We start from the raw sequence: 26,972 nt of genomic DNA, 5'->3' as shown, positions 1-26,972 counted from the left end.
TTTTTTAAGGCTGGGCTTCTGTTGCAATATAACTTTTCAAAATGTTTTCCAATTGACTGAAACTCCATTGCACAAAACGAGCATGTCATTAATCGTCGATTTAGAGTGGACTGCATTGCCCAGTGTGTGCATTGAGGAGCACATGTTCGTCTTTACTGGGGAGCAAGTTTGCACTCATGAATGTGGCAAAACATTCAAATCCGTAAGTGGGTGAACATTAAAGTCCTAGATGCTGCAAATCTCTATATCTGGATACGGAATGACTGAAAAAAGTTATGTCTCCAGTGTCAAAATGTGTGTAATGCACTAGTAATTCATTTCCTTTATTGACCAGTGAGGTAGCCATGTATGGAGGTGCTGTAGAGTGAAAATCAAGTTTCAAATGGGCAGTGATCCCTGTGCCTGGATAGCTCAGTCGGTAGAGCATCAGACTTTTAATTTGAGGGTCCAGGGTTCAAGTCCCTGTTCAGGCGTACCTTTGCTTCTTTTACAAAAAATTAAGCAGGAAATATGAATTGCTCATTCTAATATGTGCTATTTCTGATGGCATCGCAACCTTGGGCAATATGACTCTAAGGTAGTGGAGTCCAGAGTTCTTGGATGCTTTGCCAACATTTCAAGCCTGACTGTGCTTCTAAATAGCATGAAATAGCAATCTTTGTACAAAGTTTTAATATTGGGGAGACAGATTGGTCGAAAAAAAAGCAGACAGGCGCTGCTGAGATTCGAACTCAGGATCTCCTGTTTACTAGACAGGCACTTTAACCAACTAAGCCACAGCACCTCTTTTGCATCTGATCTCCTGTCCTTCCTCATGTAATCATTTAGAAGTGAAATCCATTTTTTTAAGGCTGGGCTTCTGTTGCAATATAACTTTACAAAATGTTTTCCAATTGACTGAAACTCCATTGCACAAAACGAGCATGTCATTAATCGTTGATTTAGAGTGGACTGCATTGCCCAGTGTGTGTATTGAGGAGCACATGTTCGCCTTTACTGGGGAGCAATTTTGCACTCATGAATGTGGCAAAACATTCAAATCCGTAAGTGGGTGAACATTAAAGTCCTAGATGCTGCAAATCTCTATATCTGGATACGGAATGACTGAAAAAAGTTATGTCTCCAGTGTCAAAATGTGTGTAATGCACTAGTAATTCATTTCCTTTATTGACCAGTGAGGTAGCCATGTATGGAGGTGCTGTAGAGTGAAAATCAAGTTTCAAATGGGCAGTGATCCCTGTGCCTGGATAGCTCAGTCGGTAGAGCATCAGACTTTTAATCTGAGGGTCCAGGGTTCAAGTCCCTTTTCAGGCGTACCTTTGCTTCTTTTACAAAAAATTAAGCAGGAAATATGAATTGCTCATTCTAATATGTGCTGTTTCTGATGGCATCGCAACCTTGGGCAATATGACTCTAAGGTAGTGGAGTCCAGAGTTCTTGGATGCTTTGCCAACATTTCAAGCCTGACTGTGCTTCTAAATAGCATGAAATAGCAATCTTTGTACAAAGTTTTAATATTGGGGAGACAGATTGGTCGAAAAAAAAGCAGACAGGCGCTGCTGAGATTCGAACTCAGGATCTCCTGTTTACTAGACAGGCGCTTTAACCAACTAAGCCACAGCACCTTTTCTGCATCTGGTCTCCTTTCCTTCCTCATGTAATCATTTAGAAGTGAAATCCACTTTTTTAAGGCTGGGCTTCTGTTGCAATATAACTTTTCAAAATGTTTTCCAATTGACTGAAACTCCATTGCACAAAACGAGCATGTCATTAATCGTCGATTTAGAGTGGACTGCATTGCCCAGTGTGTGCATTGAGGAGCACATGTTTGTCTTTACTGGGGAGCAAGTTTGCACTCATGAATGTGGCAAAACATTAAAATCCGTAAGTGGGTGAACATTAAAGTCCTAGATGCTGCAAATCTCTATATCTGGATACGGAATGACTGAAAAAAGTTATGTCTCCAGTGTCAAAATGTGTGTAATGCACTAGTAATTCATTTCCTTTATTGACCAGTGAGGTAGCCATGTATGGAGGTGCTGTAGAGTGAAAATCAAGTTTCAAATGGGCAGTGATCCCTGTGCCTGGATAGCTCAGTCGGTAGAGCATCAGACTTTTAATCTGAGGGTCCAGGGTTCAAGTCCCTGTTCAGGTGTACCTTTGCTTCTTTTACAAAAAATTAAGCAGGAAATATGAATTGCTCATTCTAATATGTGCTATTTCTGATAACATCGCAACCTTGGGCAATATGACTCTAAGGTAGTGGAGTCCAGAGTTCTTGGATGCTTTGCCAACATTTCAAGCCTGACTGTGCTTCTAAATAGCATGAAATAGCAATCTTTGTACAAAGTTTTAATATTGGGGAGACAGATTGGTCGAAAAAAAAGCAGACAGGCGCTGCTGAGATTCGAACTCAGGATCTCCTGTTTACTAGACAGGCGCTTTAACCAACTAAGCCACAGCACCTTTTTTGCATCTGGTCTCCTTTCCTTCCTCATGTAATCATTTAGAAGTGAAATCCACTTTTTTAAGGCTGGGCTTCTATTGCAATATAACTTTTCAAAATGTTTTCCAATTGACTGAAACTCCATTGCACAAAACGAGCATGTCATTAATCGTCGATTTAGAGTGGACTGCATTGCCCAGTGTGTGCATTGAGGAGCACATGTTCGTCTTTACTGGGGAGCAAGTTTGCACTCATGAATGTGGCAAAACATTCAAATCCGTAAGTGGGTGAACATTAAAGTCCTAGATGCTGCAAATCTCTATATCTGGATACGGAATGACTGAAAAAAGTTATGTCTCCAGTGTCAAAATGTGTGTAATGCACTAGTAATTCATTTCCTTTATTGACCAGTGAGGTAGCCATGTATGGAGGTGCTGTAGAGTGAAAATCAAGTTTCAAATGGGCAGTGATCATTGTGCCTGGATAGCTCAGTTGGTAGAGCATCAGACTTTTAATCTGAGGGTCCAGGGTTCAAGTCCCTGTTCAGGCGTACCTTTGCTTCTTTTACAAAAAATTAAGCAGGAAATATGAATTGCTCATTCTAATATGTGCTATTTCTGATGGCATCGCAACCTTGGGCAATATGACTCTAAGGTAGTGGAGTCCAGAGTTCTTGGATGCTTTGCCAACATTTCAAGCCTGACTGTGCTTCTAAATAGCATGAAATAGCAATCTTTGTACAAAGTTTTAATATTGGGGAGACAGATTGGTCAAAAAAAAAGCAGACAGGCGCTGCTGAGATTCGAACTCAGGATCTCCTGTTTACTAGACAGGCGCTTTAACCAACTAAGCCACAGCACCTTTTTTGCATCTGGTCTCCTTTCCTTCCTCATGTAATCATTTAGAAGTGAAATCCACTTTTTTAAGGCTGGGCTTCTGTTGCAATATAACTTTTCAAAATGTTTTCCAATTGACTGAAACTCCATTGCACAAAACGAGCATGTCATTAATCGTCGATTTAGAGTGGACTGCATTGCCCAGTGTGTGCATTGAGGAGCACATGTTCGTCTTTACTGGGGAGCAAGTTTGCACTCATGAATGTGGCAAAACATTCAAATCCGTAAGTGGGTGAACATTAAAGTCCTAGATGCTGCAAATCTCTATATCTGGATACGGAATGACTGAAAAAAGTTATGTCTCCAGTGTCAAAATGTGTGTAATGCACTAGTAATTCATTTCCTTTATTGACCAGTGAGGTAGCCATGTGTGGAGGTGCTGTAGAGTGAAAATCAAGTTTCAAATGGCAGTGATCCATGTGCCTGGATAGCTCAGTCGGTAGAACATCAGACTTTTAATCTGAGGGTCCAGGGTTCAAGTCCCTGTTCAGGCGTACCTTTGCTTCTTTTACAAAAAAATAAGCAGGAAATATGAATTGCTCATTCTAATATGTGCTATTTCTGATGTCATCGCAACCTTGGGCAATATGACTCTAAGGTAGTGGAGTCCAGAGTTCTTGGATGCTTTGCCAACATTTCAAGCCTGACTGTGCTTCTAAATAGCATGAAACAGCAATCTTTGTACAAAGTTTTAATATTGGGGAGACAGATTGGTCGAAAAAAAAGCAAACAGGCGCTGCTGAGATTCAAACTCAGGATCTCCTGTTTACTAGACAGGCGCTTTAACCAACTAAGCCACAGCACCTTTTTTGCATCTGGTCTCCTTTCCTTCCTCATGTAATCATTTAGAAGTGAAATCCACTTTTTTAAGGCTGGGCTTCTGTTGCAATATAACTTTTCAAAATGTTTTCCAATTGACTGAAACTCCATTGCACAAAACGAGCATGTCATTAATCGTCGATTTAGAGTGGACTGCATTGCCCAGTGTGTGCATTGAGGAGCACATGTTCGTCTTTACTGGGGAGCAAGTTTGCACTCATGAATGTGGCAAAACATTCAAATCCGTAAGTGGGTGAACATTAAAGTCCTAGATGCTGCAAATCTCTATATCTGGATACGGAATGACTGAAAAAAGTTATGTCTCCAGTGTCAAAATGTGTGTAATGCACTAGTAATTCATTTCCTTTATTGACCAGTGAGGTAGCCATGTATGGAGGTGCTGTAGAGTGAAAATCAAGTTTCAAATGGGCAGTGATCCCTGTGCCTGGATAGCTCAGTCGGTAGAGCATCAGACTTTTAATCTGAGGGTCCAGGGTTCAAGTCCCTGTTCAGGCGTACCTTTGCTTCTTTTACAAAAAATTAAGCAGGAAATATGAATTGCTCATTCTAATATGTGCTGTTTCTGATGGCATCGCAACCTTGGGCAATATGACTCTAAGGTAGTGGAGTCCAGAGTTCTTGGATGCTTTGCCAACATTTCAAGCCTGACTGTGCTTCTAAATAGCATGAAATAGCAATCTTTGTACAAAGTTTTAATATTGGGGAGACAGATTGGTCGAAAAAAAAGCAGACAGGCGCTGCTGAGATTCGAACTCAGGATCTCCTGTTTACTAGACAGGCGCTTTAACCAACTAAGCCACAGCCCCTTTTTTGCATCTGGTCTCCTTTCCTTCCTCATGTAATCAATCAGAAGTGAAATCCACTTTTTTAAGGCTGGGCTTCTGTTGCAATATAACTTTTCAAAATGTTTTCCAATTGACTGAAACTCCATTGCACAAAACGAGCATGTCATTAATCGTCGATTTAGAGTGGACTGCATTGCCCAGTGTGTGCATTGAGGAGCACATGTTCGTCTTTACTGGGGAGCAAGTTTGCACTCATGAATGTGGCAAAACATTCAAATCCGTAAGTGGGTGAAAATTAAAGTCCTAGATGCTGCAAATCTCTATATCTGGATACGGAATGACTGAAAAAAGTTATGTCTCCAGTGTCAAAATGTGTGTAATGCACTAGTAATTCATTTCCTTTATTGACCAGTGAGGTAGCCATGTATGGAGGTGCTGTAGAGTGAAAATCAAGTTTCAAATGGGCAGTGATCCCTGTGCCTGGATAGCTAAATCGGTAGAGCATCAGACTTTTAATCTGAGGGTCCAGGGTTCATGTCCCTGTTTAGGCGTACCTTTGCTTCTTTTACAAAAAATTAAGCAGGAAATATGAATTGCTCATTCTAATATGTGCTATTTCTGATGGCATCGCAACCTTGGGCAATATGACTCTAAGGTAGTGGAGTCCAGAGTTCTTGGATGCTTTGCCAACATTTCAAGCCTCACTGTGCTTCTAAATAGCATGAAATAGCAATCTTTGTACAAAGTTTTAATATTGGGGAGACAGATTGGTCGAAAAAAAAGCAGACAGGCGCTGCTGAGATTCGAACTCAGGATCTCCTGTTTACTAGACAGGCGCTTTAACCAACTAAGCCACAGCACCCTTTTTGCATCTGGTCTCCTTTCCTTCCTCATGTAATCATTTAGAAGTGAAATCCACTTTTTTAAGGCTGGGCTTCTGTTGCAATATAACTTTTCAAAATGTTTTCCAATTGACTGAAACTCCATTGCACAAAACGAGCATGTCATTAATCGTCGATTTAGAGTGGACTGCTTTGCCCAGTGTGTGCATTGAGGAGCACATGTTCGTCTTTACTGGGGAGCAAGTTTGCACTCATGAATGTGGCAAAACATTCAAATCCGTAAGTGGGTGAACATTAAAGTCCTAGATGCTGCAAATCTCTATATCTGGATACGGAATGACTGAAAAAAGTTATGTCTCCAGTGTCAAAATGTGTGTAATGCACTAGTAATTCATTTCCTTTATTGACCAGTGAGGTAGCCATGTATGGAGGTGCTGTAGAGTGAAAATCAAGTTTCAAATGGCAGTGATCCATCTGCCTGGATAGCTCAGTCGGTAGAGCATCAGACTTTTAATCTGAGGGTCCAGGGTTCAAGTCCCTGTTCAGGTGTACCTTTGCTTCTTTTACAAAAAATTAAGCAGGAAATATGAATTGCTCATTCTAATATGTGCTATTTCTGATGGCATCGCAACCTTGGGCAATATGACTCTAAGGTAGTGGAGTCCAGAGTTCTTGGATGCTTTGCCAACATTTCAAGCCTGACTGTGCTTCTAAATAGCATGAAATAGCAATCTTTGTACAAAGTTTTAATATTGGGGAGACAGATTGGTCGAAAAAAAAGCAGACAGGCGCTGCTGAGATTCGAACTCAGGATCTCCTGTTTACTAGACAGGCGCTTTAACCAACTAAGCCACAGCACCTTTTTTGCATCTGGTCTCCTTTCCTTCCTCATGTAATCATTTAGAAGTGAAATCCACTTTTTTAAGGCTGGGCTTCTGTTGCAATATAACTTTTCAAAATGTTTTCCAATTGACTGAAACGCCATTGCACAAAACGAGCATGTCATTAATCGTCGATTTAGAGTGGACTGCATTGCCCAGTGTGTGCATTGAGGAGCACATGTTCGTCTTTACTGGGGAGCAAGTTTGCACTCATGAATGTGGCAAAACATTCAAATCCGTAAGTGGGTGAACATTAAAGTCCTAGATGCTGCAAATCTCTATATCTGGATACGGAATGACTGAAAAAAGTTATGTCTCCAGTGTCAAAATGTGTGTAATGCACTAGTAATTCATTTCCTTTATTGACCAGTGAGGTAGCCATGTATGGAGGTGCTGTAGAGTGAAAATCAAGTTTCAAATGGGCAGTGATCCCTGTGCCTGGATAGCTCAGTCGGTAGAGCATCAGACTTTTAATCTGAGGGTCCAGGGTTCAAGTCCCTGTTCAGGCGTACCTTTGCTTCTTTTACAAAAAATTAAGCAGGAAATATGAATTGCTCATTCTAATATGTGCTATTTCTGATGGCATCGCAACCTTGGGCAATATGACTCTAAGGTAGTGGAGTCCAGAGTTCTTGGATGCTTTGCCAACATTTCAAGCCTCACTGTGCTTCTAAATAGCATGAAATAGCAATCTTTGTACAAAGTTTTAATATTGGGGAGACAGATTGGTCGAAAAAAAAGCAGACAGGCGCTGCTGAGATTCGAACTCAGAATCTCCTGTTTACTAGACAGGCGCTTTAACCAACTAAGCCACAGCACCTTTTTTGCATCTGGTCTCCTTTCCTTCCTCATGTAATCATTTAGAAGTGAAATCCACTTTTTTAAGGCTGGGCTTCTGTTGCAATATAACTTTTCAAAATGTTTTCCAATTGACTGAAACTCCATTGCACAAAACGAGCATGTCATTAATCGTCGATTTAGAGTGGACTGCATTGTCCAGTGTGTGCATTGAGGAGCACATGTTCATCTTTACTGGGGAGCAAGTTTGCACTCATGAATGTGGCAAAACATTCAAATCCGTAAGTGGGTGAACATTAAAGTCCTAGATGCTGCAAATCTCTATATCTGGATACGGAATGACTGAAAAAAGTTATGGCTCCAGTGTCAAAATGTGTGTAATGCACTAGTAATTCATTTCCTTTATTGACCAGTGAGGTAGCCATGTATGGAGGTGCTGTAGAGTGAAAATCAAGTTTCAAATGGCAGTGATCCATCTGCCTGGATAGCTCAGTCGGTAGAGCATCAGACTTTTAATCTGAGGGTCCAGGGTTCAAGTCCCTGTTCAGGCGTACCTTTGCTTCTTTTACAAAAAATTAAGCAGGAAATATGAATTGCCCATTCTAATATGTGCTATTTCTGATGGCATCGCAACCTTGGGCAATATGACTCTAAGGTAGTGGAGTCCAGAGTTCTTGGATGCTTTGCCAACATATCAAGCCTGACTGTGCTTCTAAATAGCATGAAATAGCAATCTTTGTACAAAGTTTTAATATTGGGGAGACAGATTGGTCGAAAAAAAGCAGACAGGCGCTGATGAGATTCGAACTCAGGATCTCCTGTTTACTAGACAGGCGCTTTAACCAACTAAGCCACAGCACCTTTTTTGCATATGGTCTCCTTTCCTTCCTCATGTAATCATTTAGAAGTGAAATCCACTTTTTTAAGGCTGGGCTTCTGTTGCAATATAACTTTTCAAAATGTTTTCCAATTGACTGAAACTCCATTGCACAAAACGAGCATGTCATTAATCGTCGATTTAGAGTGGACTGCATTGCCCAGTGTGTGCATTGAGGAGCACATGTTCGTCTTTACTGGGGAGCAAGTTTGCACTCATGAATGTGGCAAAACATTAAAATCCGTAAGTGGGTGAACATTAAAGTCCTAGATGCTGCAAATCTCTATATCTGGATACGGAATGACTGAAAAAAGTTATGTCTCCAGTGTCAAAATGTGTGTAATGCACTAGTAATTCATTTCCTTTATTGACCAGTGAGGTAGCCATGTATGGAGGTGCTGTAGAGTGAAAATCAAGTTTCAAATGGGCAGTGATCCCTGTGCCTGGATAGCTCAGTCGGTAGAGCATCAGACTTTTAATCTGAGGGTCCAGGGTTCAAGTCCCTGTTCAGGCGTATCTTTGCTTCTTTTACAAAAAATTTAGCAGGAAATATGAATTGCTCATTCTAATATGTGCTATTTCTGATGGCATCGCAACCTTGGGCAATATGACTCTAAGGTAGTGGAGTCCAGAATTCTTGGATGCTTTGCCAACATTTCAAGCCTGACTGTGCTTCTAAATAGCATGAAATAACAATCTTTGTACAAAGTTTTAATATTGGGGAGACAGATTGGTCGAAAAAAAAGCAGACAGGCGCTGCTGAGATTCGAACTCAGGATCTCCTGTTTACTAGACAGGCGCTTTAACCAACTAAGCCACAGCACCTCTTTTGCATCTGATCTCCTTTCCTTCCTCATGTAATCATTTAGAAGTGAAATCCACTTTTTTTAAGGCTGGGCTTCTGTTGCAATATAACTTTACAAAATGTTTTCCAATTGACTGAAACTCCATTGCACAAAACGAGCATGTCATTAATCGTTGATTTAGAGTGGACTGCATTGCCCAGTGTGTGTATTGAGGAGCACATGTTCGCCTTTACTGGGGAGCAATTTTGCACTCATGAATGTGGCAAAACATTCAAATCCGTAAGTGGGTGAACATTAAAGTCCTAGATGCTGCAAATCTCTATATCTGGATAAGGAATGACTGAAAAAAGTTATGTCTCCAGTGTCAAAATGTGTGTAATGCACTAGTAATTCATTTCCTTTATTGACCAGTGAGGTAGCCATGTATGGAGGCGCTGTAGAGTGAAAATCAAGTTTCAAATGGCAGTGATCCATGTGCCTGGATAGCTCAGTCGGTAGAGCATCAGACTTTTAATCTGAGGGTCCAGGGTTCAAGTCCCTGTTCAGGCGTACCTTTGCTTCTTTTACAAAAAATTAAGCAGGAAATATGAATTGCTCATTCTAATATGTGCTGTTTCTGATGGCATCGCAACCTTGGGCAATATGACTCTAAGGTAGTGGAGTCCAGAGTTCTTGGATGCTTTGCCAACATTTCAAGCCTGACTGTGCTTCTAAATAGCATGAAATAGCAATCTTTGTACAAAGTTTTAATATTGGGGAGACAGATTGGTCGAAAAAAAAGCAGACAGGCGCTGCTGAGATTCGAACTCAGGATCTCCTGTTTACTAGACAGGCGCTTTAACCAACTAAGCCACAGCCCCTTTTTTGCATCTGGTCTCCTTTCCTTCCTCATGTAATCAATCAGAAGTGAAATCCACTTTTTTAAGGCTGGGCTTCTGTTGCAATATAACTTTTCAAAATGTTTTCCAATTGACTGAAACTCCATTGCACAAAACGAGCATGTCATTAATCGTCGATTTAGAGTGGACTGCATTGCCCAGTGTGTGCATTGAGGAGCACATGTTCGTCTTTACTGGGGAGCAAGTTTGCACTCATGAATGTGGCAAAACATTCAAATCCGTAAGTGGGTGAAAATTAAAGTCCTAGATGCTGCAAATCTCTATATCTGGATACGGAATGACTGAAAAAAGTTATGTCTCCAGTGTCAAAATGTGTGTAATGCACTAGTAATTCATTTCCTTTATTGACCAGTGAGGTAGCCATGTATGGAGGTGCTGTAGAGTGAAAATCAAGTTTCAAATGGGCAGTGATCCCTGTGCCTGGATAGCTAAATCGGTAGAGCATCAGACTTTTAATCTGAGGGTCCAGGGTTCATGTCCCTGTTTAGGCGTACCTTTGCTTCTTTTACAAAAAATTAAGCAGGAAATATGAATTGCTCATTCTAATATGTGCTATTTCTGATGGCATCGCAACCTTGGGCAATATGACTCTAAGGTAGTGGAGTCCAGAGTTCTTGGATGCTTTGCCAACATTTCAAGCCTCACTGTGCTTCTAAATAGCATGAAATAGCAATCTTTGTACAAAGTTTTAATATTGGGGAGACAGATTGGTCGAAAAAAAAGCAGACAGGCGCTGCTGAGATTCGAACTCAGGATCTCCTGTTTACTAGACAGGCGCTTTAACCAACTAAGCCACAGCACCCTTTTTGCATCTGGTCTCCTTTCCTTCCTCATGTAATCATTTAGAAGTGAAATCCACTTTTTTAAGGCTGGGCTTCTGTTGCAATATAACTTTTCAAAATGTTTTCCAATTGACTGAAACTCCATTGCACAAAACGAGCATGTCATTAATCGTCGATTTAGAGTGGACTGCTTTGCCCAGTGTGTGCATTGAGGAGCACATGTTCGTCTTTACTGGGGAGCAAGTTTGCACTCATGAATGTGGCAAAACATTCAAATCCGTAAGTGGGTGAACATTAAAGTCCTAGATGCTGCAAATCTCTATATCTGGATACGGAATGACTGAAAAAAGTTATGTCTCCAGTGTCAAAATGTGTGTAATGCACTAGTAATTCATTTCCTTTATTGACCAGTGAGGTAGCCATGTATGGAGGTGCTGTAGAGTGAAAATCAAGTTTCAAATGGCAGTGATCCATCTGCCTGGATAGCTCAGTCGGTAGAGCATCAGACTTTTAATCTGAGGGTCCAGGGTTCAAGTCCCTGTTCAGGTGTACCTTTGCTTCTTTTACAAAAAATTAAGCAGGAAATATGAATTGCTCATTCTAATATGTGCTATTTCTGATGGCATCGCAACCTTGGGCAATATGACTCTAAGGTAGTGGAGTCCAGAGTTCTTGGATGCTTTGCCAACATTTCAAGCCTGACTGTGCTTCTAAATAGCATGAAATAGCAATCTTTGTACAAAGTTTTAATATTGGGGAGACAGATTGGTCGAAAAAAAAGCAGACAGGCGCTGCTGAGATTCGAACTCAGGATCTCCTGTTTACTAGACAGGCGCTTTAACCAACTAAGCCACAGCACCTTTTTTGCATCTGGTCTCCTTTCCTTCCTCATGTAATCATTTAGAAGTGAAATCCACTTTTTTAAGGCTGGGCTTCTATTGCAATATAACTTTTCAAAATGTTTTCCAATTGACTGAAACGCCATTGCACAAAACGAGCATGTCATTAATCGTCGATTTAGAGTGGACTGCATTGCCCAGTGTGTGCATTGAGGAGCACATGTTCGTCTTTACTGGGGAGCAAGTTTGCACTCATGAATGTGGCAAAACATTCAAATCCGTAAGTGGGTGAACATTAAAGTCCTAGATGCTGCAAATCTCTATATCTGGATACGGAATGACTGAAAAAAGTTATGTCTCCAGTGTCAAAATGTGTGTAATGCACTAGTAATTCATTTCCTTTATTGACCAGTGAGGTAGCCATGTATGGAGGTGCTGTAGAGTGAAAATCAAGTTTCAAATGGGCAGTGATCCCTGTGCCTGGATAGCTCAGTCGGTAGAGCATCAGACTTTTAATCTGAGGGTCCAGGGTTCAAGTCCCTGTTCAGGCGTATCTTTGCTTCTTTTACAAAAAATTTAGCAGGAAATATGAATTGCTCATTCTAATATGTGCTATTTCTGATGGCATCGCAACCTTGGGCAATATGACTCTAAGGTAGTGGAGTCCAGAATTCTTGGATGCTTTGCCAACATTTCAAGCCTGACTGTGCTTCTAAATAGCATGAAATAACAATCTTTGTACAAAGTTTTAATATTGGGGAGACAGATTGGTCGAAAAAAAAGCAGACAGGCGCTGCTGAGATTCGAACTCAGGATCTCCTGTTTACTAGACAGGCGCTTTAACCAACTAAGCCACAGCACCTCTTTTGCATCTGATCTCCTTTCCTTCCTCATGTAATCATTTAGAAGTGAAATCCACTTTTTTTAAGGCTGGGCTTCTGTTGCAATATAACTTTACAAAATGTTTTCCAATTGACTGAAACTCCATTGCACAAAACGAGCATGTCATTAATCGTTGATTTAGAGTGGACTGCATTGCCCAGTGTGTGTATTGAGGAGCACATGTTCGCCTTTACTGGGGAGCAATTTTGCACTCATGAATGTGGCAAAACATTCAAATCCGTAAGTGGGTGAACATTAAAGTCCTAGATGCTGCAAATCTCTATATCTGGATAAGGAATGACTGAAAAAAGTTATGTCTCCAGTGTCAAAATGTGTGTAATGCACTAGTAATTCATTTCCTTTATTGACCAGTGAGGTAGCCATGTATGGAGGCGCTGTAGAGTGAAAATCAAGTTTCAAATGGCAGTGATCCATGTGCCTGGATAGCTCAGTCGGTAGAGCATCAGACTTTTAATCTGAGGGTCCAGGGTTCAAGTCCCTGTTCAGGCGTACCTTTGCTTCTTTTACAAAAAATTAAGCAGGAAATATGAATTGCTCATTCTAATATGTGCTGTTTCTGATGGCATCGCAACCTTGGGCAATATGACTCTAAGGTAGTGGAGTCCAGAGTTCTTGGATGCTTTGCCAACATTTCAAGCCTGACTGTGCTTCTAAATAGCATGAAATAGCAATCTTTGTACAAAGTTTTAATATTGGGGAGACAGATTGGTCGAAAAAAAAGCAGACAGGCGCTGCTGAGATTCGAACTCAGGATCTCCTGTTTACTAGACAGGCGCTTTAACCAACTAAGCCACAGCCCCTTTTTTGCATCTGGTCTCCTTTCCTTCCTCATGTAATCAATCAGAAGTGAAATCCACTTTTTTAAGGCTGGGCTTCTGTTGCAATATAACTTTTCAAAATGTTTTCCAATTGACTGAAACTCCATTGCACAAAACGAGCATGTCATTAATCGTCGATTTAGAGTGGACTGCATTGCCCAGTGTGTGCATTGAGGAGCACATGTTCGTCTTTACTGGGGAGCAAGTTTGCACTCATGAATGTGGCAAAACATTCAAATCCGTAAGTGGGTGAAAATTAAAGTCCTAGATGCTGCAAATCTCTATATCTGGATACGGAATGACTGAAAAAAGTTATGTCTCCAGTGTCAAAATGTGTGTAATGCACTAGTAATTCATTTCCTTTATTGACCAGTGAGGTAGCCATGTATGGAGGTGCTGTAGAGTGAAAATCAAGTTTCAAATGGGCAGTGATCCCTGTGCCTGGATAGCTAAATCGGTAGAGCATCAGACTTTTAATCTGAGGGTCCAGGGTTCATGTCCCTGTTTAGGCGTACCTTTGCTTCTTTTACAAAAAATTAAGCAGGAAATATGAATTGCTCATTCTAATATGTGCTATTTCTGATGGCATCGCAACCTTGGGCAATATGACTCTAAGGTAGTGGAGTCCAGAGTTCTTGGATGCTTTGCCAACATTTCAAGCCTCACTGTGCTTCTAAATAGCATGAAATAGCAATCTTTGTACAAAGTTTTAATATTGGGGAGACAGATTGGTCGAAAAAAAAGCAGACAGGCGCTGCTGAGATTCGAACTCAGGATCTCCTGTTTACTAGACAGGCGCTTTAACCAACTAAGCCACAGCACCCTTTTTGCATCTGGTCTCCTTTCCTTCCTCATGTAATCATTTAGAAGTGAAATCCACTTTTTTAAGGCTGGGCTTCTGTTGCAATATAACTTTTCAAAATGTTTTCCAATTGACTGAAACTCCATTGCACAAAACGAGCATGTCATTAATCGTCGATTTAGAGTGGACTGCTTTGCCCAGTGTGTGCATTGAGGAGCACATGTTCGTCTTTACTGGGGAGCAAGTTTGCACTCATGAATGTGGCAAAACATTCAAATCCGTAAGTGGGTGAACATTAAAGTCCTAGATGCTGCAAATCTCTATATCTGGATACGGAATGACTGAAAAAAGTTATGTCTCCAGTGTCAAAATGTGTGTAATGCACTAGTAATTCATTTCCTTTATTGACCAGTGAGGTAGCCATGTATGGAGGTGCTGTAGAGTGAAAATCAAGTTTCAAATGGCAGTGATCCATCTGCCTGGATAGCTCAGTCGGTAGAGCATCAGACTTTTAATCTGAGGGTCCAGGGTTCAAGTCCCTGTTCAGGTGTACCTTTGCTTCTTTTACAAAAAATTAAGCAGGAAATATGAATTGCTCATTCTAATATGTGCTATTTCTGATGGCATCGCAACCTTGGGCAATATGACTCTAAGGTAGTGGAGTCCAGAGTTCTTGGATGCTTTGCCAACATTTCAAGCCTGACTGTGCTTCTAAATAGCATGAAATAGCAATCTTTGTACAAAGTTTTAATATTGGGGAGACAGATTGGTCGAAAAAAAAGCAGACAGGCGCTGCTGAGATTCGAACTCAGGATCTCCTGTTTACTAGACAGGCGCTTTAACCAACTAAGCCACAGCACCTTTTTTGCATCTGGTCTCCTTTCCTTCCTCATGTAATCATTTAGAAGTGAAATCCACTTTTTTAAGGCTGGGCTTCTATTGCAATATAACTTTTCAAAATGTTTTCCAATTGACTGAAACGCCATTGCACAAAACGAGCATGTCATTAATCGTCGATTTAGAGTGGACTGCATTGCCCAGTGTGTGCATTGAGGAGCACATGTTCGTCTTTACTGGGGAGCAAGTTTGCACTCATGAATGTGGCAAAACATTCAAATCCGTAAGTGGGTGAACATTAAAGTCCTAGATGCTGCAAATCTCTATATCTGGATACGGAATGACTGAAAAAAGTTATGTCTCCAGTGTCAAAATGTGTGTAATGCACTAGTAATTCATTTCCTTTATTGACCAGTGAGGTAGCCATGTATGGAGGTGCTGTAGAGTGAAAATCAAGTTTCAAATGGGCAGTGATCCCTGTGCCTGGATAGCTCAGTCGGTAGAGCATCAGACTTTTAATCTGAGGGTCCAGGGTTCAAGTCCCTGTTCAGGCGTACCTTTGCTTCTTTTACAAAAAATTAAGCAGGAAATATGAATTGCTCATTCTAATATGTGCTGTTTCTGATGGCATCGCAACCTTGGGCAATATGACTCTAAGGTAGTGGAGTCCAGAGTTCTTGGATGCTTTGCCAACATTTCAAGCCTGACTGTGCTTCTAAATAGCATGAAATAGCAATCTTTGTACAAAGTTTTAATATTGGGGAGACAGATTGGTCGAAAAAAAAGCAGACAGGCGCTGCTGAGATTCGAACTCAGGATCTCCTGTTTACTAGACAGGCGCTTTAACCAACTAAGCCACAGCACCTTTTTTGCATCTGGTCTCCTTTCCTTCCTCATGTAATCAATCAGAAGTGAAATCCACTTTTTTAAGGCTGGGCTTCTGTTGCAATATAACTTTTCAAAATGTTTTCCAATTGACTGAAACTCCATTGCACAAAACGAGCATGTCATTAATCGTCGATTTAGAGTGGACTGCATTGCCCAGTGTGTGCATTGAGGAGCACATGTTCGTCTTTACTGGGGAGCAAGTTTGCACTCATGAATGTGGCAAAACATTCAAATCCGTAAGTGGGTGAACATTAAAGTCCTAGATGCTGCAAATCTCTATATCTGGATACGGAATGACTGAAAAAAGTTATGTCTCCAGTGTCAAAATGTGTGTAATGCACTAGTAATTCATTTCCTTTATTGACCAGTGAGGTAGCCATGTATGGAGGTGCTGTAGAGTGAAAATCAAGTTTCAAATGGGCAGTGATCCCTGTGCCTGGATAGCTAAATCGGTAGAGCATCAGACTTTTAATCTGAGGGTCCAGGGTTCAAGTCCCTGTTTAGGCGTACCTTTGCTTCTTTTACAAAAAATTAAGCAGGAAATATGAATTGCTCATTCTAATATGTGCTATTTCTGATGGCATCGCAACCTTGGGCAATATGACTCTAAGGTAGTGGAGTCCAGAGTTCTTGGATGCTTTGCCAACATTTCAAGCCTGACTGTGCTTCTAAATAGCATGAAATAGCAATCTTTGTACAAAGTTTTAATATTGGGGAGACAGATTGGTCGAAAAAAAAGCAGACAGGCGCTGCTGAGATTCGAACTCAGGATATCCTGTTTACTAGACAGGCGCTTTAACCAACTAAGCCACAGCACCTTTTTTGCATCTGGTCTCCTTTCCTTCCTCATGTAATCAATCAGAAGTGAAATCCACTTTTTTAAGGCTGGGCTTCTGTTGCAATATAACTTTTCAAAATGTTTTCCAATTGACTGAAACTCCATTGCACAAAACGAGCATGTCATTAATCGTCGATTTAGAGTGGACTGCATTGCCCAGTGTGTGCATTGAGGAGCACATGTTCGTCTTTACTGGGGAGCAAGTTTGCACTCATGAATGTGGCAAAACATTCAAATCCGTAAGTGGGTGAACATTAAAGTCCTAGATGCTGCAAATCTCTATATCTGGATACGGAATGACTGAAAAAAGTTATGTCTCCAGTGTCAAAATGTGTGTAATGCACTAGTAATTCATTTCCTTTATTGACCAGTGAGGTAGCCATGTGTGGAGGTGCTGTAGAGTGAAAATCAAGTTTCAAAGGGGCAGTGATCCCTGTGCCTGGATAGCTCAGTCAGTAGAGCATCAGACTTTTAATCTGAGGGTCCAGGGTTCAAGTCCCTGTTCAGGCGTATCTTTGCTTCTTTTACAAAAAATTTAGCAGGAAATATGAATTGCTCATTCTAATATGTGCTATTTCTGATGGCATCGCAACCTTGGGCAATATGACTCTAAGGTAGTGGAGTCCAGAATTCTTGGATGCTTTGCCAACATTTCAAGCCTGACTGTGCTTCTAAATAGCATGAAATAGCAATCTTTGTACAAAGTTTTAATATTGGGGAGACAGATTGGTCGAAAAAAAAGCAGACAGGCGCTGCTGAGATTCGAACTCAGGATCTCCTGTTTACTAGACAGGCGCTTTAACCAACTAAGCCACAGCACCTTTTTTGTATCTGGTCTCCTTTCCTTCCTCATGTAATCAATCAGAAGTGAAATCCACTTTTTTAAGGCTGGGCTTCTGTTGCAATATAACTTTTCAAAATGTTTTCCAATTGACTGAAACTCCATTGCACAAAACGAGCATGTCATTAATCGTCGATTTAGAGTGGACTGCATTGCCCAGTGTGTGCATTGAGGAGCACATGTTCGTCTTTACTGGGGAGCAAGTTTGCACTCATGAATGTGGCAAAACATTCAAATCCGTAAGTGGGTGAACATTAAAGTCCTAGATGCTGCAAATCTCTATATCTGGATACGGAATGACTGAAAAAAGTTATGTCTCCAGTGTCAAAATGTGTGTAATGCACTAGTAATTCATTTCCTTTATTGACCAGTGAGGTAGCCATGTATGGAGGTGCTGTAGAGTGAAAATCAAGTTTCAAATGGGCAGTGATCCCTGTGCCTGGATAGCTCAGTCGGTAGAGCATCAGACTTTTAATTTGAGGGTCCAGGGTTCAAGTCCCTGTTCAGGCGTACCTTTGCTTCTTTTACAAAAAATTAAGCAGGAAATATGAATTGCTCATTCTAATATGTGCTATTTCTGATGGCATCGCAACCTTGGGCAATATGACTCTAAGGTAGTGGAGTCCAGAGTTCTTGGATGCTTTGCCAACATTTCAAGCCTGACTGTGCTTCTAAATAGCATGAAATAGCAATCTTTGTACAAAGTTTTAATATTGGGGAGACAGATTGGTCGAAAAAAAAGCAGACAGGCGCTGCTGAGATTCGAACTCAGGATCTCCTGTTTACTAGACAGGCGCTTTAACCAACTAAGCCACAGCACCTTTTTTGCATCTGGTCTCCTTTCCTTCCTCATGTAATCATTTAGAAGTGAAATCCACTTTTTTAAGGCTGGGCTTCTGTTGCAATATAACTTTTCAAAATGTTTTCCAATTGACTGAAACTCCATTGCACAAAACGAGCATGTCATTAATCGTCGATTTAGAGTGGACTGCATTGCCCAGTGTGTGCATTGAGGAGCACATGTTCGTCTTTACTGGGGAGCAAGTTTGCACTCATGAATGTGGCAAAACATTCAAATCCGTAAGTGGGTGAACATTAAAGTCCTAGATGCTGCAAATCTCTATATCTGGATACGGAATGACTGAAAAAAGTTATGTCTCCAGTGTCAAAATGTGTGTAATGCACTAGTAATTCATTTCCTTTATTGACCAGTGAGGTAGCCATGTATGGAGGTGCTGTAGAGTGAAAATCAAGTTTCAAATGGGCAGTGATCCCTGTGCCTGGATAGCTCAGTCGGTAGAGCATCAGACTTTTAATCTGAGGGTCCAGGGTTCAAGTCCCTGTTCAGGCGTACCTTTGCTTCTTTTACAAAAAATTAAGCAGGAAATATGAATTGCTCATTCTAATATGTGCTATTTCTGATGGCATCGCAACCTTGGGCAATATGACTCTAAGGTAGTGGAGTCCAGAGTTCTTGGATGCTTTGCCAACATTTCAAGCCTCACTGTGCTTCTAAATAGCATGAAATAGCAATCTTTGTACAAAGTTTTAATATTGGGGAGACAGATTGGTCGAAAAAAAAGCAGACAGGCGCTGCTGAGATTCGAACTCAGGATCTCCTGTTTACTAGACAGGCGCTTTAACCAACTAAGCCACAGCACCTTTTTTGCATCTGGTCTCCTTTCCTTCCTCATGTAATCATTTAGAAGTGAAATCCACTTTTTTAAGGCTGGGCTTCTGTTGCAATATAACTTTTCAAAATGTTTTCCAATTGACTGAAACTCCATTGCACAAAACGAGCATGTCATTAATCGTCGATTTAGAGTGGACTGCATTGCCCAGTGTGTGCATTGAGGAGCACATGTTCGTCTTTACTGGGGAGCAAGTTTGCACTCATGAATGTGGCAAAACATTCAAATCCGTAAGTGGGTGAACATTAAAGTCCTAGATGCTGCAAATCTCTATATCTGGATACGGAATGACTGAAAAAAGTTATGTCTCCAGTGTCAAAATGTGTGTAATGCACTAGTAATTAATTTCCTTTATTGACCAGTGAGGTAGCCATGTATGGAGGTGCTGTAGAGTGAAAATCAAGTTTCAAATGGGCAGTGATCCCTGTGCCTGGATAGCTCAGTCGGTAGAGCATCAGACTTTTAATCTGAGGGTCCAGGGTTCAAGTCCCTGTTCAGGCGTATCTTTGCTTCTTTTACAAAAAATTAAGCAGGAAATATGAATTGCTCATTCTAATATGTGCTATTTCTGATGGCATCGCAACCTTGGGCAATATGACTCTAAGGTAGTGGAGTCCAGAATTCTTGGATGCTTTGCCAACATTTCAAGCCTGACTGTGCTTCTAAATAGCATGAAATAACAATCTTTGTACAAAGTTTTAATATTGGGGAGACAGATTGGTCGAAAAAAAAGCAGACAGGTGCTGCTGAGATTCGAACTCAGGATCTCCTGTTTACTAGACAGGCGCTTTAACCAACTAAGCCACAGCACCTCTTTTGCATCTGATCTCCTTTCCTTCCTCATGTAATCATTTAGAAGTGAAATCCACTTTTTTTAAGGCTGGGCTTCTGTTGCAATATAACTTTACAAAATGTTTTCCAATTAACTGAAACTCCATTGCACAAAACGAGCATGTCATTAATCGTTGATTTAGAGTGGACTGCATTGCCCAGTGTGTGTATTGAGGAGCACATGTTCGCCTTTACTGGGGAGCAATTTTGCACTCATGAATGTGGCAAAACATTCAAATCCGTAAGTGGGTGAACATTAAAGTCCTAGATGCTGCAAATCTCTATATCTGGATAAGGAATGACTGAAAAAAGTTATGTCTCCAGTGTCAAAATGTGTGTAATGCACTAGTAATTCATTTCCTTTATTGACCAGTGAGGTAGCCATGTATGGAGGCGCTGTAGAGTGAAAATCAAGTTTCAAATGGCAGTGATACTTGTGCCTGGATAGCTCAGTCGGTAGAGCATCAGACTTTTAATCTGAGGGTCCAGGGTTCAAGTCCCTGTTCAGGCATACCTTTGCTTCTTTTACAAAAAATTAAGCAGGAAATATGAATTGCTCATTCTAATATGTGCTATTTCTGATGGCATCGCAACCTTGGGCAATATGACTCTAAGGTAGTGGAGTCCAGAGTTCTTGGATGCTTTGCCAACATATCAAGCCTGACTGTGCTTCTAAATAGCATGAAATAGCAATCTTTGTACAAAGTTTTAATATTGGGGAGACAGATTGGTCGAAAAAAAGCAGACAGGCGCTGCTGAGATTCGAACTCAGGATCTCCTGTTTACTAGACAGGCGCTTTAACCAACTAAGCCACAGCACCTTTTTTGTATCTGGTCTCCTTTCCTTCCTCATGTAATCATTTAGAAGTGAAATCCACTTTTTTAAGGCTGGGCTTCTGTTGCAATATAACTTTTCAAAATGTTTTCCAATTGACTGAAACTCCATTGCACAAAACGAGCATGTCATTAATCATCGATTTAGAGTGGACTGCATTGCCCAGTGTGTGCATTGAGGAGCACATGTTCGTCTTTACTGGGGAGCAAGTTTGCACTCATGAATGTGGCAAAACATTCAAATCCGTAAGTGGGTGAACATTAAAGTCCTAGATGCTGCAAATCTCTATATCTGGATACGGAATGACTGAAAAAAGTTATGTCTCCAGTGTCAAAATGTGTGTAATGCACTAGTAATTCATTTCCTTTATTGACCAGTGAGGTAGCCATGTATGGAGGCGCTGTAGAGTGAAAATCAAGTTTCAAATGGCAGTGATACTTGTGCCTGGATAGCTCAGTCGGTAGAGCATCAGACTTTTAATCTGAGGGTCCAGGGTTCAAGTCCCTGTTCAGGCATACCTTTGCTTCTTTTACAAAAAATTAAGCAGGAAATATGAATTGCTCATTCTAATATGTGCTATTTCTGATGGCATCGCAACCTTGGGCAATATGGCTCTAAGGTAGTGGAGTCCAGAGTTCTTGGATGCTTTGCCAACATATCAAGCCTGACTGTGCTTCTAAATAGCATGAAATAGCAATCTTTGTACAAAGTTTTAATATTGGGGAGACAGATTGGTCGAAAAAAAGCAGACAGGCGCTGCTGAGATTCGAACTCAGGATCTCCTGTTTACTAGACAGGCGCTTTAACCAACTAAGCCACAGCACCTTTTTTGTATCTGGTCTCCTTTCCTTCCTCATGTAATCATTTAGAAGTGAAATCCACTTTTTTAAGGCTGGGCTTCTGTTGCAATATAACTTTTCAAAATGTTTTCCAATTGACTGAAACTCCATTGCACAAAACGAGCATGTCATTAATCATCGATTTAGAGTGGACTGCATTGCCCAGTGTGTGCATTGAGGAGCACATGTTCGTCTTTACTGGGGAGCAAGTTTGCACTCATGAATGTGGCAAAACATTCAAATCCGTAAGTGGGTGAACATTAAAGTCCTAGATGCTGCAAATCTCTATATCTGGATACGGAATGACTGAAAAAAGTTATGTCTCCAGTGTCAAAATGTGTGTAATGAACTAGTAATTCATTTCCTTTATTGACCAGTGAGGTAGCCATGTATGGAGGTGCTGTAGAGTGAAAATCAAGTTTCAAATGGGCAGTGATCCCTGTGCCTGGATAGCTCAGTCGGTAGAGCATCAGACTTTTAATCTGAGGGTCCAGGGTTCAAGTCCCTGTTCAGGCGTACCTTTGCTTCTTTTACAAAAAATTAAGCAGGAAATATGAATTGCTCATTCTAATATGTGCTATTTCTGATGGCATCGCAACCTTGGGCAATATGACTCTAAGGTAGTGGAGTCCAGAGTTCTTGGATGCTTTGCCAACATTTCAAGCCTCACTGTGCTTCTAAATAGCATGAAATAGCAATCTTTGTACAAAGTTTTAATATTGGGGAGACAGATTGGTCGAAAAAAAAGCAGACAGGCGCTGCTGAGATTCGAACTCAGGATCTCCTGTTTACTAGACAGGCGCTTTAACCAACTAAGCCACAGCACCTTTTTTGCATCTGGTCTCCTTTCCTTCCTCATGTAATCATTTAGAAGTGAAATACACTTTTTTAAGGCTGGGCTTCTGTTGCAATATAACTTTTCAAAATGTTTTCCAATTGACTGAAACTCCATTGCACAAAACGAGCATGTCATTAATCGTTGATTTAGAGTGGACTGCATTGCCCAGTGTGTGCATTGAGGAGCACATGTTCGTCTTTACTGGGGAGCAAGTTTGCACTCATGAATGTGGCAAAACATTCAAATCCGTAAGTGGGTGAACATTAAAGTCCTAGATGCTGCAAATCTCTATATCTGGATACGGAATGACTGAAAAAAGTTATGTCTCCAGTGTCAAAATGTGTGTAATGCACTAGTAATTCATTTCCTTTATTGACCAGTGAGGTAGCCATGTATGGAGGTGCTGTAGAGTGAAAATCAAGTTTCAAATGGCAGTGATCCATCTGCCTGGATAGCTCAGTTGGTAGAGCATCAGACTTTTAATCTGAGGGTCCAGGGTTCAAGTCCCTGTTCAGGCGTACCTTTGCTTCTTTTACAAAAAATTAAGCAGGAAATATGAATTGCCCATTCTAACATGTGCTATTTCTGATGGCATCGCAACCTTGGGCAATATGACTCTAAGGTAGTGGAGTCCAGAGTTCTTGGATGCTTTGCCAACATATCAAGCCTGACTGTGCTTCTAAATAGCATGAAATAGCAATCTTTGTACAAAGTTTTAATATTGGGGAGACAGATTGGTCGAAAAAAAGCAGACAGGCGCTGCTGAGATTCGAACTCAGGATCTCCTGTTTACTAGACAGGCGCTTTAACCAACTAAGCCACAGCACCTTTTTTGCATCTGGTCTCCTTTCCTTCCTCATGTAATCATTTAGAAGTGAAATCCACTTTTTTAAGGCTGGGCTTCTGTTGCAATATAACTTTTCAAAATGTTTTCCAATTGACTGAAACTCCATTGCACAAAACGAGCATGTCATTAATCGTCGATTTAGAGTGGACTGCATTGCCCAGTGTGTGCATTGAGGAGCACATGTTCGTCTTTACTGGGGAGCAAGTTTGCACTCATGAATGTGGCAAAACATTAAAATCCGTAAGTGGGTGAACATTAAAGTCCTAGATGCTGCAAATCTCTATATCTGGATACGGAATGACTGAAAAAAGTTATGTCTCCAGTGTCAAAATGTGTGTAATGCACTAGTAATTCATTTCCTTTATTGACCAGTGAGGTAGCCATGTATGGAGGTGCTGTAGAGTGAAAATCAAGTTTCAAATGGGCAGTGATCCCTGTGCCTGGATAGCTCAGTCGGTAGAGCATCAGACTTTTAATCTGAGGGTCCAGGGTTCAAGTCCCTGTTCAGGCGTATCTTTGCTTCTTTTACAAAAAATTTAGCAGGAAATATGAATTGCTCATTCTAATATGTGCTATTTCTGATGGCATCGCAACCTTGGGCAATATGACTCTAAGGTAGTGGAGTCCAGAATTCTTGGATGCTTTGCCAACATTTCAAGCCTGACTGTGCTTCTAAATAGCATGAAATAACAATCTTTGTACAAAGTTTTAATATTGGGGAGACAGATTGGTCGAAAAAAAAGCAGACAGGCGCTGCCGAGATTCGAACTCAGGATCTCCTGTTTACTAGACAGGCGCTTTAACCAACTAAGCCACAGCACCTCTTTTGCATCTGATCTCCTTTCCTTCCTCATGTAATCATTTAGAAGTGAAATCCACTTTTTTTAAGGCTGGGCTTCTGTTGCAATATAACTTTACAAAATGTTTTCCAATTGACTGAAACTCCATTGCACAAAACGAGCATGTCATTAATCGTCGATTTAGAGTGGACTGCATTGCCCAGTGTGTGTATTGAGGAGCACATGTTCGTCTTTACTGGGGAGCAAGTTTGCACTCATGAATGTGGCAAAACATTCAAATCCGTAAGTGGGTGAACATTAAAGTCCTAGATGCTGCACATCTCTATATCTGGATACGGAATGACTGAGAAAAGTTATGTCTCCAGTGTCAAAATGTGTGTAATGCACTAGTAATTCATTTCCTTTATTGACCAGTGAGGTAGCCATGTATGGAGGTGCTGTAGAGTGAAAATCAAGTTTCAAATGGCAGTGATCCATCTGCTTGGATAGCTCAGTCGGTAGAGTGTCAGACTTTTAATCTGAGGGTCCAGGGTTCAAGTCCCTGTTCAGGCGTACCTTTGCTTCTTTTACAAAAAATTAAGCAGGAAATATGAATTGCTCATTCTAATATGTGCTATTTCTGATGGCATCGCAACCTTGGGCAATATGACTCTAAGGTAGTGGAGTCCAGAGTTCTTGGATGCTTTGCCAACATTTCAAGCCTGACTGTGCTTCTAAATAGCATGAAATAGCAATCTTTGTACAAAGTTTTAATATTGGGGAGACAGATTGGTCGAAAAAAAAGCAGACAGGCGCTGCTGAGATTCGAACTCAGGATCTCCTGTTTACTAGACAGGCGCTTTAACCAACTAAGCCGCAGCACCTTTTTTGCATCTGGTCTCCTTTCCTTCCTCATGTAATCATTTAGAAGTGAAATCCACTTTTTTTAAGGCTGGGCTTCTGTTGCAGTATAACTTTACAAAATGTTTTCCAATTGACTGAAACTCCATTGCACAAAACGAGCATGTCATTAATCGTTGATTTAGAGTGGACTTTATTGCCCAGTGTGTGTATTGAGGAGCACATGTTCGCCTTTACTGGGGAGCAATTTTGCACTCATGAATGTGGCAAAACATTCAAATCCGTAAGTGGGTGAACATTAAAGTCCTAGATGCTGCAAATCTCTATATCTGGATACGGAATGACTGAAAAAAGTTATGTCTCCAGTGTCAAAATGTGTGTAATGCACTAGTAATTCATTTCCTTTATTGACCAGTGAGGTAGCCATGTATGGAGGTGCTGTAGAGTGAAAATCAAGTTTCAAATGGCAGTGATCCATCTGCCTGGATAGCTCAGTCGGTAGAGCATCAGACTTTTAATCTGAGGGTCCAGGGTTCAAGTCCCTGTTCAGGCGTATCTTTGCTTCTTTTACAAAAAATTTAGCAGGAAATATGAATTGCTCATTCTAATATGTGCTATTTCTGATGGCATCGCAACCTTGGGCAATATGACTCTAAGGTAGTGGAGTCCAGAATTCTTGGATGCTTTGCCAACATTTCAAGCCTGACTGTGCTTCTAAATAGCATGAAATAACAATCTTTGTACAAAGTTTAAATATTGGGGAGACAGATTGGTCGAAAAAAAAGCAGACAGGCGCTGCTGAGATTCGAACTCAGGATCTCCTGTTTACTAGACAGGCGCTTTAACCAACTAAGCCACAGCACCTCTTTTGCATCTGATCTCCTGTCCTTCCTCATGTAATCATTTAGAAGTGAAATCCACTTTTTTTAAGGCTGGGCTTCTGTTGCAATATAACTTTACAAAATGTTTTCCAATTGACTGAAACTCCATTGCACAAAACGAGCATGTCATTAATCGTTGATTTAGAGTGGACTGCATTGCCCAGTGTGTGTATTGAGGAGCACATGTTCGCCTTTACTGGGGAGCAATTTTGCACTCATGAATGTGGCAAAACATTCAAATCCGTAAGTGGGTGAACATTAAAGTCCTAGATGCTGCAAATCTCTATATCTGGATACGGAATGACTGAAAAAAGTTATGTCTCCAGTGTCAAAATGTGTGTAATGCACTAGTAATTCATTTCCTTTATTGACCAGTGAGGTAGCCATGTATGGAGGTGCTGTAGAGTGAAAATCAAGTTTCAAATGGGCAGTGATCCTTGTGCCTGGATAGCTCAGTCGGTAGAGCATCAGACTTTTAATCTGAGGGTCCAGGGTTCAAGTCCCTGTTCAGGCGTACCTTTGCTTCTTTTACAAAAAATTAAGCAGGAAATATGAATTGCTCATTCTAATATGTGCTATTTCTGATGGCATCGCAACCTTGGGCAATATGACTCTAAGGTAGTGGAGTCCAGAGTTCTTGGATGCTTTGCCAACATTTCAAGCCTGACTGTGCTTCTAAATAGCATGAAATAGCAATCTTTGTACAAAGTTTTAATATTGGGGAGACAGATTGGTCGAAAAAAAAGCAGACAGGCGCTGCTGAGATTCGAACTCAGGATCTCCTGTTTACTAGACAGGCGCTTTAACCAACTAAGCCACAGCACCTTTTTTGCATCTGGTCTCCTTTCCTTCCTCATGTAATCATTTAGAAGTGAAATCCACTTTTTTAAGGCTGGGCTTCTGTTGCAATATAACTTTTCAAAATGTTTTCCAATTGACTGAAACTCCATTG

The 26,972-nt window shown here is 40.8% G+C and overlaps 26 non-coding genes across 26 annotated transcripts; 4 read left to right on the top strand and 22 right to left on the bottom strand.

Moving 5' to 3' along the window:
- Positions 1-1,551: 1,551 nt before the first annotated feature.
- Positions 1,552-1,625, bottom strand: TRNAT-AGU (transfer RNA threonine (anticodon AGU)). Its single transcript has one exon. It is a non-coding gene; the product is annotated as a tRNA-Thr (tRNA).
- A 767-nt stretch (positions 1,626-2,392) lies between these two features.
- TRNAT-AGU (transfer RNA threonine (anticodon AGU)) lies at positions 2,393-2,466 on the bottom strand. Its single transcript has one exon. It is a non-coding gene; the product is annotated as a tRNA-Thr (tRNA).
- A 457-nt stretch (positions 2,467-2,923) lies between these two features.
- On the top strand, positions 2,924-2,996 carry TRNAK-UUU (transfer RNA lysine (anticodon UUU)). Its single transcript has one exon. It is a non-coding gene; the product is annotated as a tRNA-Lys (tRNA).
- Positions 2,997-3,233: 237 nt separating this feature from the next.
- On the bottom strand, positions 3,234-3,307 carry TRNAT-AGU (transfer RNA threonine (anticodon AGU)). Its single transcript has one exon. It is a non-coding gene; the product is annotated as a tRNA-Thr (tRNA).
- Positions 3,308-5,755: 2,448 nt separating this feature from the next.
- Positions 5,756-5,829, bottom strand: TRNAT-AGU (transfer RNA threonine (anticodon AGU)). Its single transcript has one exon. It is a non-coding gene; the product is annotated as a tRNA-Thr (tRNA).
- Positions 5,830-6,595: 766 nt separating this feature from the next.
- TRNAT-AGU (transfer RNA threonine (anticodon AGU)) lies at positions 6,596-6,669 on the bottom strand. The gene has a single exon. It is a non-coding gene; the product is annotated as a tRNA-Thr (tRNA).
- A 2,447-nt stretch (positions 6,670-9,116) lies between these two features.
- TRNAT-AGU (transfer RNA threonine (anticodon AGU)) lies at positions 9,117-9,190 on the bottom strand. Its single transcript has one exon. It is a non-coding gene; the product is annotated as a tRNA-Thr (tRNA).
- A 1,608-nt stretch (positions 9,191-10,798) lies between these two features.
- TRNAT-AGU (transfer RNA threonine (anticodon AGU)) lies at positions 10,799-10,872 on the bottom strand. The gene has a single exon. It is a non-coding gene; the product is annotated as a tRNA-Thr (tRNA).
- A 766-nt stretch (positions 10,873-11,638) lies between these two features.
- Positions 11,639-11,712, bottom strand: TRNAT-AGU (transfer RNA threonine (anticodon AGU)). Its single transcript has one exon. It is a non-coding gene; the product is annotated as a tRNA-Thr (tRNA).
- Positions 11,713-12,479: 767 nt separating this feature from the next.
- Positions 12,480-12,553, bottom strand: TRNAT-AGU (transfer RNA threonine (anticodon AGU)). The gene has a single exon. It is a non-coding gene; the product is annotated as a tRNA-Thr (tRNA).
- Positions 12,554-14,161: 1,608 nt separating this feature from the next.
- TRNAT-AGU (transfer RNA threonine (anticodon AGU)) lies at positions 14,162-14,235 on the bottom strand. Its single transcript has one exon. It is a non-coding gene; the product is annotated as a tRNA-Thr (tRNA).
- A 766-nt stretch (positions 14,236-15,001) lies between these two features.
- On the bottom strand, positions 15,002-15,075 carry TRNAT-AGU (transfer RNA threonine (anticodon AGU)). Its single transcript has one exon. It is a non-coding gene; the product is annotated as a tRNA-Thr (tRNA).
- A 767-nt stretch (positions 15,076-15,842) lies between these two features.
- TRNAT-AGU (transfer RNA threonine (anticodon AGU)) lies at positions 15,843-15,916 on the bottom strand. The gene has a single exon. It is a non-coding gene; the product is annotated as a tRNA-Thr (tRNA).
- Positions 15,917-17,524: 1,608 nt separating this feature from the next.
- Positions 17,525-17,598, bottom strand: TRNAT-AGU (transfer RNA threonine (anticodon AGU)). The gene has a single exon. It is a non-coding gene; the product is annotated as a tRNA-Thr (tRNA).
- A 767-nt stretch (positions 17,599-18,365) lies between these two features.
- Positions 18,366-18,439, bottom strand: TRNAT-AGU (transfer RNA threonine (anticodon AGU)). Its single transcript has one exon. It is a non-coding gene; the product is annotated as a tRNA-Thr (tRNA).
- A 767-nt stretch (positions 18,440-19,206) lies between these two features.
- TRNAT-AGU (transfer RNA threonine (anticodon AGU)) lies at positions 19,207-19,280 on the bottom strand. Its single transcript has one exon. It is a non-coding gene; the product is annotated as a tRNA-Thr (tRNA).
- A 767-nt stretch (positions 19,281-20,047) lies between these two features.
- Positions 20,048-20,121, bottom strand: TRNAT-AGU (transfer RNA threonine (anticodon AGU)). The gene has a single exon. It is a non-coding gene; the product is annotated as a tRNA-Thr (tRNA).
- A 457-nt stretch (positions 20,122-20,578) lies between these two features.
- Positions 20,579-20,651, top strand: TRNAK-UUU (transfer RNA lysine (anticodon UUU)). Its single transcript has one exon. It is a non-coding gene; the product is annotated as a tRNA-Lys (tRNA).
- A 236-nt stretch (positions 20,652-20,887) lies between these two features.
- TRNAT-AGU (transfer RNA threonine (anticodon AGU)) lies at positions 20,888-20,961 on the bottom strand. The gene has a single exon. It is a non-coding gene; the product is annotated as a tRNA-Thr (tRNA).
- Positions 20,962-21,417: 456 nt separating this feature from the next.
- TRNAK-UUU (transfer RNA lysine (anticodon UUU)) lies at positions 21,418-21,490 on the top strand. Its single transcript has one exon. It is a non-coding gene; the product is annotated as a tRNA-Lys (tRNA).
- A 236-nt stretch (positions 21,491-21,726) lies between these two features.
- On the bottom strand, positions 21,727-21,800 carry TRNAT-AGU (transfer RNA threonine (anticodon AGU)). Its single transcript has one exon. It is a non-coding gene; the product is annotated as a tRNA-Thr (tRNA).
- A 767-nt stretch (positions 21,801-22,567) lies between these two features.
- Positions 22,568-22,641, bottom strand: TRNAT-AGU (transfer RNA threonine (anticodon AGU)). The gene has a single exon. It is a non-coding gene; the product is annotated as a tRNA-Thr (tRNA).
- A 456-nt stretch (positions 22,642-23,097) lies between these two features.
- TRNAK-UUU (transfer RNA lysine (anticodon UUU)) lies at positions 23,098-23,170 on the top strand. The gene has a single exon. It is a non-coding gene; the product is annotated as a tRNA-Lys (tRNA).
- Positions 23,171-23,406: 236 nt separating this feature from the next.
- On the bottom strand, positions 23,407-23,480 carry TRNAT-AGU (transfer RNA threonine (anticodon AGU)). Its single transcript has one exon. It is a non-coding gene; the product is annotated as a tRNA-Thr (tRNA).
- Positions 23,481-25,929: 2,449 nt separating this feature from the next.
- On the bottom strand, positions 25,930-26,003 carry TRNAT-AGU (transfer RNA threonine (anticodon AGU)). The gene has a single exon. It is a non-coding gene; the product is annotated as a tRNA-Thr (tRNA).
- Positions 26,004-26,771: 768 nt separating this feature from the next.
- TRNAT-AGU (transfer RNA threonine (anticodon AGU)) lies at positions 26,772-26,845 on the bottom strand. Its single transcript has one exon. It is a non-coding gene; the product is annotated as a tRNA-Thr (tRNA).
- Positions 26,846-26,972: the final 127 nt, after the last annotated feature.

Source organism: Ambystoma mexicanum, unplaced genomic scaffold (genome assembly GCF_040938575.1).
Source record: "Ambystoma mexicanum isolate Mex_15411 unplaced genomic scaffold, UKY_AmexF1_1 Mex_scaf1, whole genome shotgun sequence".
NCBI classification, from domain to species: Eukaryota; Metazoa; Chordata; class Amphibia; order Caudata; family Ambystomatidae; genus Ambystoma; species Ambystoma mexicanum.
This window is presented reverse-complemented; position numbering and strand designations above follow the sequence as displayed.